Source organism: Mizuhopecten yessoensis, unplaced genomic scaffold (genome assembly GCF_002113885.1).
Source record: "Mizuhopecten yessoensis strain PY_sf001 unplaced genomic scaffold, ASM211388v2 scaffold716055, whole genome shotgun sequence".
NCBI classification, from domain to species: domain Eukaryota; kingdom Metazoa; phylum Mollusca; class Bivalvia; order Pectinida; family Pectinidae; genus Mizuhopecten; species Mizuhopecten yessoensis.
The window spans coordinates 60260-72387 of NW_018479925.1; positions in this window are offsets into that span (position 1 = coordinate 60260).

Sequence of the window (12128 nt, forward strand, 5' to 3'; positions counted from 1 at the left end):
GCAATATAATTTCCTTGTGTGCCGTTGGACGAGCCACCCCAGTCCTCGTACGCTCTTTTAACAGGCCGTCTAGTGTACGATTCGCTTTTTTGAAATTTACCCCGCGAACAATATCAATATTCCGACCTATTCTTGGTTCAAATCTTAATGTAAAAAAAATTCTTCTTTCGCCTGTGGATTTGGAAAAAGAGCGTCATTTGTGTGATGGTTTAAATGGTAAGATAACTGCTTTATATCAAAATTCGCAATTACTGATTCATTTTACCAGTTCTGTATAACAGAACGTATTACACGGATCGACAAATTCAACAATTTCCAAATCTGATTTTTTAATCCATTTAACTGTTTAATAGCTTGTACGTTATCTTAAAGCGTGTACAAGGGGAGCAAACTCTTGCCAAAAAAGTTCCTGGTGTATTAATATCAAGTGGAGTTTGTGTGTAAAATCAGCTGACCGTTACACGTGACTGGTTGTCATTCATGATGTTTTCATGATCAAGTGCATGCTGTTTTGAGTTGGTAGGTTCATGTAGAGAAGAAACAGTAAGAATGTAAATATATATGTATGTATGTATGTATATGTGCATGTATGTACATTGTCTGTCTGTCTGTCTGTCTGTCTGTCTGTATGTATGTCTGTCTGTATGTCTGTCTGTCTGTCTGTATGTATGTATGTATGAGTGTATGTATGTATACATGTATGAGTGTATGTATGTTTGTACATGTATGTATGCATGCATGTGTGTATGTATGGTGTCTCTTATCATCATTGGCACTGATCTAATTATTATGTTCCTAAAGCATGTTCATTATGTAATTATTCATGTAATATTGCTATTGTTTGAGATGTAGCTCCTGGGAGAGGGTTTGTATAGGCTTTGCCTGTTGCCAAATTTCCATTAAATCTGATTGATTTAATAAAATATTTTGAAATGAAACGAAAGAAAAGACAATGAAAAATAATCATGAAAGGCAACGAGGGCACACTATTGAAGGGAAGACAATCAAAGGAACTGAGGACAAACAAACACAAAGCAAAGATAATAAAAAAGAACTGAGGGTACACAAAAAGGAAGGAAAGACAAGAAATGGAGCTAAAAATGATTTTTGATATTAATCTGGAGTTATTATGTTTTATAGATTATCTATAATAACACTGTCTTTCACTAAGTATCATAATCTAATAAATAATCTGTAGCTAAATCAATTTCGAGTAAAATGATAGAGGGTAGATCTATTTATGTGATTTCTCAATAATACCAGTATATGAATAACACCGGTATTTATCGCAATAATATTTGTGTAGATATCAATAATACCGGTATATGTCTCAATAATACCGTTGTGAATATCAATTATGTTCTAATTCACCAGTTCAAACGAACATAATTGATTTATCAAATAAAACTCAACACACTGTGTTCAGAATTCCGCTTACTGCAGCTGGCGCTAATACCGCTTAAAATTGACACATGCACAATAATAATCCAGTCCGTTAGAACACCCGCTAAAGTGTTACTGTTCCAGTCTCCAGATCTCATCCTGGATATGTTGGACAGAACTACCGGATCCTTGCCCAGCTTACAAAACTGTAACACAGAATATAAACCAAGAACACTTTCTATTCCACCATAAATTCGGGCGGGGTATCCCACTATAGTGTCTGTCGAGGTGCGCTGCAAAAGCTCGCACAACTCACCTGTATCTCAGGTAAAGCACGTGCGCATCGCGTCATGTCGCATGCTACACTATGTACCCTACAAACACGCCACACGTGACCCTCACTATAACACAGTGAAGTGAAGATGGTAACATTGATAAATGCAATTATACCGGTATATGTCTCAATAATACCGTTGAACATATCAATAATACTGTTGCTTATATCAATAAATACGGTGAATATCTCAATAATGATGCTGGTTATGTAATCAACATTTCCATTCGATAACGGCCTACCTGTTACTTCCTACCTACTATTAGGGGCAGGTTCCATCATCTGACTATGCTCATGAACGGCCTGTAAAGCTGTAGTATGTGACTGCAGTTCCTCAATGTCCTCAACCTCCACTTCAGCATCGGTAGGACTAGGCTTATATCTTGGAATAGCCGACTTTCTGTACGGCCTCGCTCTCGCCGGTATGGTCCCTTACCTTTCCCCTTGTTCCTTTTTGTATACGACTCCTGAAGTATCTGCAACTCAAACTTGAGCGCATAAAACAATGCCCGTGAATTAACACTAGGGGTGAAATTAAACTTTGGTTCTTCAATACGATTATGTGCCCCCTCCCCCACCGCTTTATAGAAATAAAATAATGTGACAGGGATTAAGAAATTCTTTAACATATTAACTTTGCTTCCGCTGTAATGTTTTGAACTAGTTCATATCAAGATTTCCCTCATACCGTCATTAACCATTACCTTCTTCACCTCCTTGAAGGAGGAAACACATAAATATGTAATTCATCTTATTTTTATAAACGAATAACAATAGTACCCATTTCTATTCTGCTTATTATTTGTAAAGTTACTCAATCGACAAAAGTACGATGCACAAATTCATAATCCTCCCGCCATGTCCCTCCATATCTGGTATGGCGGTCCAATTCAACAAGGAGATTCAATCATCTCCATCTCGCTGTATCGAACGAAACTAACATTTCAATTTAAAATGAATCCATTGCCCCGATAATTATGACGTTTACAGGGGTTCGTATCAGTACCACTGAAGAACTATATTGTCTATACTATTAGTAGATGTTATTTGATCTACTCAGTGCAAATATATACAATTAAGTAACTTGCACAATTGGGTACATTTTCTAATGAATTAATCAATATAACTGTTGTCTTAAAACCCTCAGTCCCTCTGAGTAATGAGCAATGTACAACACTATGATCTAACAACTATGAAATATATAACAACAACATGAGTACTCGAAATGAAATACTGAGTATTCCCTAGCCAATGCTTGATTACTCCTTACCTGGGATTTAGCAATACTTAATACCAACTATAAACACATATCCATGAGGTGAGTACTCCTTAAAACGAGCACTCACTGACTAAGGTATGAATTAAATAACTGAGCACTCACTACCTATAATGCAAGAATTAAATATCCGATCACTCACTCTGACAACAGCTAAACCGAGCCTCTTAATGTAACTACTGAGTACTCTCTAGCTATTATAAGGAAAATGCTACCATACACTTTATCTTGGTCACAGGGCAGACCAAAGGTAAAATTTACAATCATGTGATGTACCGATCACACAGAGTAACCGTAGTGGAGAAGGGAAGCCTTGCTCAGGCACATCTATATCCGTACTTATTATTCAGTAAATCATCTCTATACCTTTGCAGTAATCTATTGTGGAAAAGAACATGAAAAACGACAAGGTTTTTGTCTTCGATATCAAGTCACTGCACTCTGAACTCTTCTAACATGTACGACCAAATGCTTCAGGTTCGAAAAACTCCTCGAATTTTACCACCTCTATGTCTCGACCATCTTCGGAATAGCGCGTCGTCTTTGTAACAGTTCTACGGGAGGTTTTGACCTCTTCAGTCTGAGTGGCACGATGCACCTAGGTGCATAACCTTTTAGCACTAGGGCGTCCACTTGTAACAGGCATAGGAACTATGTTGACTGGGTCCTTAGGATGGGGTCTAGCGAAGCTCTTTGGGTCTTGCTTCCGTTTTGGAACTTTTACCGGCTCTGGTCTGGTAAGCTTCCTGACCGTTTCCCTAATCTTCAGACGTAGAGTTGTTATCTGATGAGTCCGAGATCTATCTCAGCAGGTCCCCAGGATCTTGGTTGTTCCAGCTCTCAACATCTGTGTTAACAGTCAAAGTTGAGGTGGAAGTAGATGGGCGATCTGCAGCCGGAGTTGGGACACATCCTTACACATATTTCCTTTTGCATCTGTATGGCGCTAACGATGTCGCGTCATGTTTGCTTCCTTGAATGTCTTGTAGCTACAATCGGGACAAGCCAGAGTCTTCTTCTCCATGGTCTCAAGAATGTGATTACGCATCACGTCGAATTCATCTGCTCGAAAGGAGCACATAGGACACTGCTTCCTAGTGGTTGACTTTGTCTTCACCATCTTCTGGCATTACACAATTGAGAGTAGTTTTACCAATCAGAATAGATCATCCTAATAATTTGAATGTAATCTGAATGCCATTACGGTTTTCTTATACGCCGCATTGGCTTTGCTCTGATTTGTTCGCACTCTTTCTCAATGTTACATGTTTGCTCTACCTTATTTCTCAACTCACTTGAGGTCACATCTTCCGAAAAATTACATTCTCTTTCTTTCTGACCACTTTCAAAACATGATTCACCAACCTGCACTTGCACATTTTTCATTCCAGAGTCTTTCGCTTTACTTTTGGCCCGTAACACTTGTGAATGTCTCGGTCGCATGCGATCATAATGAATCACTTGACTCTCTCCCTTGTATCCACATCTGACTTTGTAAGTATCTTCGGTCATTCTGGTGAGTACCTTAAAAGGTCCTCGCAATCATGTGGCTAACTTGTGTGTGGTCCCAGTCGAGATGTTCGCGAAGAAGACATAAACTGAATCACCAGGCTTGAATTCAGTCCAAGACAATTTCTGGTCGTGGTAACGCTTTTGTCGCAGCATCGCTCCTTTGGAGTGCTTCTTCTCCAAGTCGTGTGCTTTTTCCATCCTTTCTTTGTACTGCCAATCCCATTGGTTTTGAGGAATGGCCTTGATATTCCTTGGCATCTCGTACTGAATATCCAATGGAGTGCTTGTTTCCCTTCCCAACATCATGCTATTCGGCGAGTTCCCCGTCGCCTGATGTTCTGTAGAACGATACGCCATCATCACATACGGCAAGTGTTCATCCCAATCGGTCTGATGGTCATTCATGAATGCACTAAGCATGGCTACAAGTGTCTTGTTAAACCATTCTACCTTTCCATCGGATTTGAGATGATAGGGAGTTGTATGCATCTTGTTTATTTGTAGAAGTAAACACATCTCTTTAAATAGAGAACTTTGAAACTGAGACTCTTGATCAGAATGAATGTTGTAAGGATCATCAAACCTAGATATCACCCCCTCAACAAGTACTTTGGCTACAGTTTGAGATTCCATATTCGGCATTGCAAAACTCTCTGTCCATTAGTATAATTAATCAGATATCACTAAGATATGGCGGTTACCCATCTTTGTACTTGGGAGTTCGCAAAAAATATTTATTGCTATCCTTTCCATAAGAAAGTCTGACTCCACTATCTGCATTGGTGCTCGCTTGGTTTTGCATGGACTCTTGCGTTTACTGCACTGTTGACATCCGGCCACATAGTTTTTGACATCTGATTGAAGACATAGCCAATAATAACCCTGTCTTATTTTTGCCAATGTTTTCTTCATTCCAAGGTGCCAAGAGCTCCAATTGTCATTGCCTGTAATAGTCGATTCTGAATGGGGAGTTTTTCCAATACAACATGTCCCCATATATCACAAGGGATTCAAATTGGGTCCATAATGTCTTCACTATTATGTTTCGGTCACCAATTTTCTTATATTGAGGTTTCTCTCCTTTCCTCACCCATTCCATTGCTACTCCAATGTCATAATCCCTTTTTCTGCTTCTGCTAAATTGACAACTCCTACTTTTGATTCTCGTCTTCAGAGTCTTCCTTCACAAACATCTCGCTGGATGCCATCTGAGCGTACTCTTTGTTCTCTATCTTGTTCTTCTCCCACATGAGGTCACATCTACATTGTCTGCAAGGTATCCGACTCAATGCATCAGCATGACTGTGCTGATTTCCTGGTATGTGCTTAGTGTCCATGTTGTAGAAGCTCAATACTGTAAGCCATCTTGCGATCTGCCCTTCTGGTTCCTTGAAATTTAGAAGCCAGCGTAATGAACTGTTGTCAGTTCTTACAGTGAACCTCTTTCCATACAGGCAGTGCTTGAAGTATTTAGCAAAGTGGACAACTGCTAACAACTCCTTTCTTGTGACACAGTATCTCTTTTCGGATTTGGTCAGTGTACGTCCTGCATACGCAACAGGTCTCTCAATTCCAATGATGCTTTGAGATAGAACTGCATCGATTGATTTATCACTTGCGTCGGTGTCAAGAATGAAAGGTTGAATGAAGTCGTGGTGGACGAGTATTAGAGCACCAATTACACATTGCTTCATTGTTTCGAAAGCCTCCTGACAGACTTAAGTCCATTCAAACTTTTTGTCTTTCTTCGTCAGCTCATGTAGACAACTTGCAATACCAGAGATATTTCGTACAAATATCCGGTAGTATCCACAAAATCTAAGGAATTATCTTGAGGTTGATTGGTACAGGCCACTGCTCCACTATCTTCACCTTTTCACCATTGTAGCTATTCCCTTCTTAGAAATCACATGCCCAAGGTATTTCATTTCTTTGGCAAACAGTTGGCATTTCTTTGTCTTAAGCTTCAGACCAGCAGCCAGAAGTCTGTCGAACACAGTTGACAGATTTTTTAGCATGTGCTCAAAAGTCTTTCCTACCACAATTACATCGTCAAGATAGATCCAAGTCATCTCTGAGTTTCCCCCAAAAAGCGCAACTAGTCGAGGTTATTGTCTCGATGACACAGCTAACAGCACTAGCTCGAACAATATTTGTACCGGGATAGATTGTTTGTGGATCTTCTTGGAGACTCATAAGTCTGACTGGCACTAGACTTATTGCATACCAGAGAACGGTCTTTGTCATTTTTCAGGAAGGATTCCGCTGCTCCTTCGATAAAAAGAGAATTGCTGTTTATTGGTTTCCCAATTGACAAACAGATTTCCCTGCCATTATCATCTCACTTTTACATGGAATGATGACTTTCTCGACAGCTTGATACTCGAAAGCAACCAAGTGTACCTTCATATTTAGTGTCAACTTAACCATCGTCCATTACTAACGATCCTCTCATCAAGTCAATCATTCCATTCCTCAATTTCAGGAAGTCTAGGCCAAGAAGACCATCAGTGCTGATATTGGCTTCAACACACTCAAAGTAGACATCCGTGCACCTCTCTGATTTAATCATGAATGCTCCACACCCAAGGACTTCCAACTCACTTCCGTTAGCGGCCATTATGTCCGTTTACACCTTCTGTAGTCTATGTTTTCTCTCTGCTGGGATTTTTTCATATACCTCTTTTGACAATATGGTTACAGTAGCTCCTGTATCAACCAACAGCTTCACTTTGGTACTCTGTACTTCAGCTTTGATGCATAACCCAGCTTCTTGGGCAGCTGTAGAAATAGCAATACCTGCGAATTGTTATGATTCCGCCTCCTAGTTCGAGTTTCACAGGGTTGGCTGCCCCGATGAGGTTTGCTTGGACCCAGTCATCAGCTGAGGACAGACCCTACGTAAATGTTCAGTCTTGTTACATTTATAGCAACGTCTGCCAGTGCTCGTCTTCTTCAAATCTTTTCCTTGACCGGCTGGTTGATTTTGACTTTTCTTTGCAGCTTTTAGCTTGCTGATATCTGTCTGCATCATTTCCAGTGTCTGCTGGATATTACTCAACATTGATTCCATTTCAGTTTTCTCAAGCACTTTTGTGCTTTCAGTACTTGTTGTTAGGCGCGACCATCATCTCCATATTTTTCTGCTTTCTTGTAAGCCTCCAGCTTTACCTCCAGATTAATCGCCTCTGTAAGATTCTCAGGTCTGGCTTGCTTTATACGAATACGCATATCCGAGTCAGCTAAGGACTCAAGAAATTGCTGTTTGGCCAATATTTCTCTCACACTAACCTCAACAGTAGGGTAGGTCAGATAAACTAATCTTTGTATAACCTGGCCTTATTTAGGGAGTGTCTCGTTAGCTCTCTGTCTCCTATCAAGTAGCTACACTCGATACAGATCAGTTTGATTAGGTGGGGCAAACATTTCTTCGAGAGATCTTACTATTAAGAAATATTGTCCTTGCTTCTTGGCAGGTAAATCCCCAAGAATACCATGTGCTTGGCCCCTCAAACTCATCGCTATGTATAGGCCCATCTCACGTTCTGTACAGCGATTAATCCGGGCACATGCCTCAAAATTAGATCGGTAGTCTCTCCATCATTTACAGAAATACATTTATCTCAGTGCTTTCTTTCTGGTTATCGGTCATCGTTATCACTATCGCTTATATCTAAAGCTGACCTCCAGGTTTTCCTCCTCTCTCAAGCGTTTTCCTCTTTTCCCGAGTAGAACCTTTGTCTAATGAGTCGTCCCTCTCATTTCTATGGTTGATATCATCTGATTTTCTTTGTTCACTACTACACGTACCACTTATGGTAACATTATCAAATATTCCATCTTTCTCCTTATCATGATCAAACCGACGGGAAAAAGTATTATCGGAGAACCTCACTCTTGGACTTGATTGGTTCTGGTATCTAGGCTGAGACTTCTGTATGAATCTGTTTAAGGTCACAGGGCAGACAAAAGGTGTACTTCACAATCATGTGATGTACCGATCACATAGAGCAACCGAAGCGGGGAAGGAAAGCCTTGCTCAGGCACATCTACCTCCGTACTTACTCTTCAGTAAATTATGTCTATACCTTTGCATTAAGATACAGGGAAGCCTTGTTCAGACACGTCTGTATCAATACTGGTATATTTACCTTATAACAAGTGTTTCTTTCACTGACGACGATCGAACAAGAAGTGGACTGCTGAAGTTAGCTAACGGCTTTTTGTAGTCTGCTGCCAGACGAACTTAACACCACCTTAAAGCGTCTATTTGACAGCAAAGGTTATCAACAAAATGGGGGACAGACTACGTGACGGCAAAGTTGAGCCGTGATCCGCCACATAACTTTTGAGTGTTGTTGAAGTAATATATTTTTTAATTCCCGTGATACTTAGATTGAAAGGCCCAACGGAGGCCGAGTGCTTAAGGCGTCTACCATCCATTAGCCCTCCATCTGTGGGCCGCGAGTTCGAGGCCTACGTGGGACAGTCGTCAGGTACTGTCCGCAGGTCGGCGGTTGATCTCCGAGTACTCCAGCTTTCCTCCACCACCAAAACCTGACACGTCCTTAAATGACCATTGCTGTTAATAGGACGTTAAACATAATCAAACAAATAAAACATAAATGTTTGAATTTTAAGAATGTTTCAGGGACGATCCATCTGCCTTGCTGCTTGGTAAAACATAGGCTGACGATTTGAGCTTTCCTAACAAGTGCTGCAACTCTTGATTACATAATTAACAAGGTCCCACAAACCCAATTTATTACACTGCTGCTGAGATAACGGAATTAATTGGATAAGGTCAATACATTATAATTATGAAAGTATCGCAGAAGAAAGTTTCACCGTTTTATCATGGTGCAAATGAGGCTTGTTCAAACTGATATGTACGGTATATGGCTTAAACGTAGTGACAGCTACACCAACATGTAATAGAATGTCATTTTAACCGGAAGATAATTGAACCATTTCCTGTTGCATTTTGTAGGGTCAATGTCTTTAAGGGATTTTTTTTTAATCATTCTCTTAGCTAGGTTAGAGGCATGCAATACGTTTGCTATGCATTGTTTTTGCTGCTCTGGAACATTCCGGAAATGAAGTTATTGTAAGGTTTCTGTATAAAGCCTTTGTCGGTTCCATGGACAGTCACATGACAACAGACCATCATTGGGTCAGGTATCGTTCACCGGTCACATCAATGCTAGAATCTAAAATATATGAATTCCCGTGTTTATCCAATTGAATGGGACGTAAATAATGCGATATAGTCAAATGGGGCATATTTATTCACGAGACCATACAAACACGTGCTACAGGGGACACATCCAATATTAATCCAAACATCATATATCGATCGGAACAAGTTGTCAATGCCAGTGACATGATTTCAAATCGTTATTAATTTGTTAATGAGTCATTGCAACATGATTTCGTAGAGCAAACAAAAATATACCATGTTAAAACTATTATTATTTTATGAATTAAAACCGGCATTCAGAAAAGATGTTTTATCAGGCATTTCACCAATATCTGGATACTGCATAATATGTAATAATACAAGTAGGCAGGTTTCTTTAAACAGGAATTCAGGATCCCTGTGCTACTGCGAACAAAAAAGAAGAGAATTCCTCTGTAGGTTTTCGTAAATAAAGTAACCTCCTATATATATAGTTAGAGTTTGTCTCATCTACACAGATTATTATATATATATAGCTAGAGTTTGTCTCACCTACACAATTTATTATATATATAAAACTAGAGTTTGTCTAACCTACACAGATTCCTATATATATAAAACTAGAGTTTGTCTCACCTACACAGATTCCTTTATATATATAGCTAGAGTTTGTCTCACCTACACAGATTCCTATATATATAGCTAGAGTTTGTCTCACCTACACAGATTCCTATATATATAGCTAGAGTTTGTCTCACCTACACAGATTATTATACATATAAAACTAGAGCTTGTCTCACCTACACAGATTCCTATATATATATCTAGAGTTTGTCCCACCTAAACAGATTCCTATATCTATAGCTAGAGTTTGTCCCACTTAAACAGATTCCTATATATATAGCTAGAGTTTGTCCCACTTAAACAGACTCCTGTATATTATGCTAGAGTTTGTCTCACCGACACAGATTCTCATATATATAGCTAGAGTTTGTCTCACCTACACAGATTCCTAAATATATAGCTACAGTTTGTCTCACCTACACAGATCCCTAAATATATAGCTAGAGTTTGTCTCACCGACACAGATTCTTAAATATATAGCTAGAGTTTGTCTAATCTACACAGATTCCTATATGTATAAAACTAAAGTTTGTCTCACCTACACAGATTCCTATATATATAGCTAGAGTTTGTCTAACCTACACAGATTCCTATATATATATCAAAAAACTGGAGTTTGTCTCACCGACACAGATTCCTAAATATATAGCTAGAGTTTGTCTCACCGACACAGATTCCTATATCTATAGCTAGAGTTTGTTCCACTTAAACAGATTCCTGTATATTATGCTAGAGTTTGTCCCACCTACACAAATTCCCATATATATACCTAGAGTTGTCTCACCTAAATAGATTCCTATATATAGCTATAGAAATAGCAACATTATCATGACCTCGCAATCAAAGTCCTGTGAGCTTGATCCACTGCCTACAGACCTATTAAAGCAATGTCTTGAAGCACTGCTTCCTTTGATTACCTCAATCATTGGCTGAGTCAAAGGTTCCATTATGTTTCAAGAAGGCACATGTCAGACCATTGTTAAAGAAGCCTGGAATGGACAAGGAGGAGTTGAAAAACTACCGCCCAGTTGTAGAAAAGCAGAGACTGTCTAAGCTCCTGGAGAAGGTTGTGTCCCGGCGTTTAGCTACTTTATAGCTATAGAAATAGTCTCAGCTACACATATTTATAAATACAAAAAATGTAGCTATAGAGTTAGCCTCACCTACACAGATTCTAATATATATAGCAAGAGTTTGTCTCATATACACATATTCTTATATAAATAGCTAGAGTTTGTCTAACCTACACAGATTCCAAGATATATAGCTAGAGCTTGTTCCATCTACACAGATTCCTATATATAGCTATAGTGTTAGTCTCACCTAAACACACATTCATATATATATAACTAGAGTTTGTCTCACCTTCACAAATTCCCTTATATATAGCTAGAGTTTGTCCCACCTACACAGATTCCTGTATATACAAAATGTAGCTATATAGTTAGTCTCATCCAAACGAATTCCTATAAATATCTATAGAGTTAATATCACCTACATATGTTCATATATATAACTATAGAGTTAGTCTGACATACACAGATTCCTATATATAGCTATAGAGTAAGTCTCATTTACACATATTCCTATATATAGCTTTAGAGTTAGTCTCACCTTACACAGAATCATATATATAGCTAAAGAGTTAGTTTCACCTACACAGATTCTAATATATATAGCTAGAGTTTGTTCCACCTACACAAATTCCTATATTTATAGCTAGAACTTGTCCCTCCTAAACAGATTCTTATATATATAGCTAGAGTTTGTCTAACTTACACAGATTCCCATATATATAGCTAGGGTTTATCTCAGATACG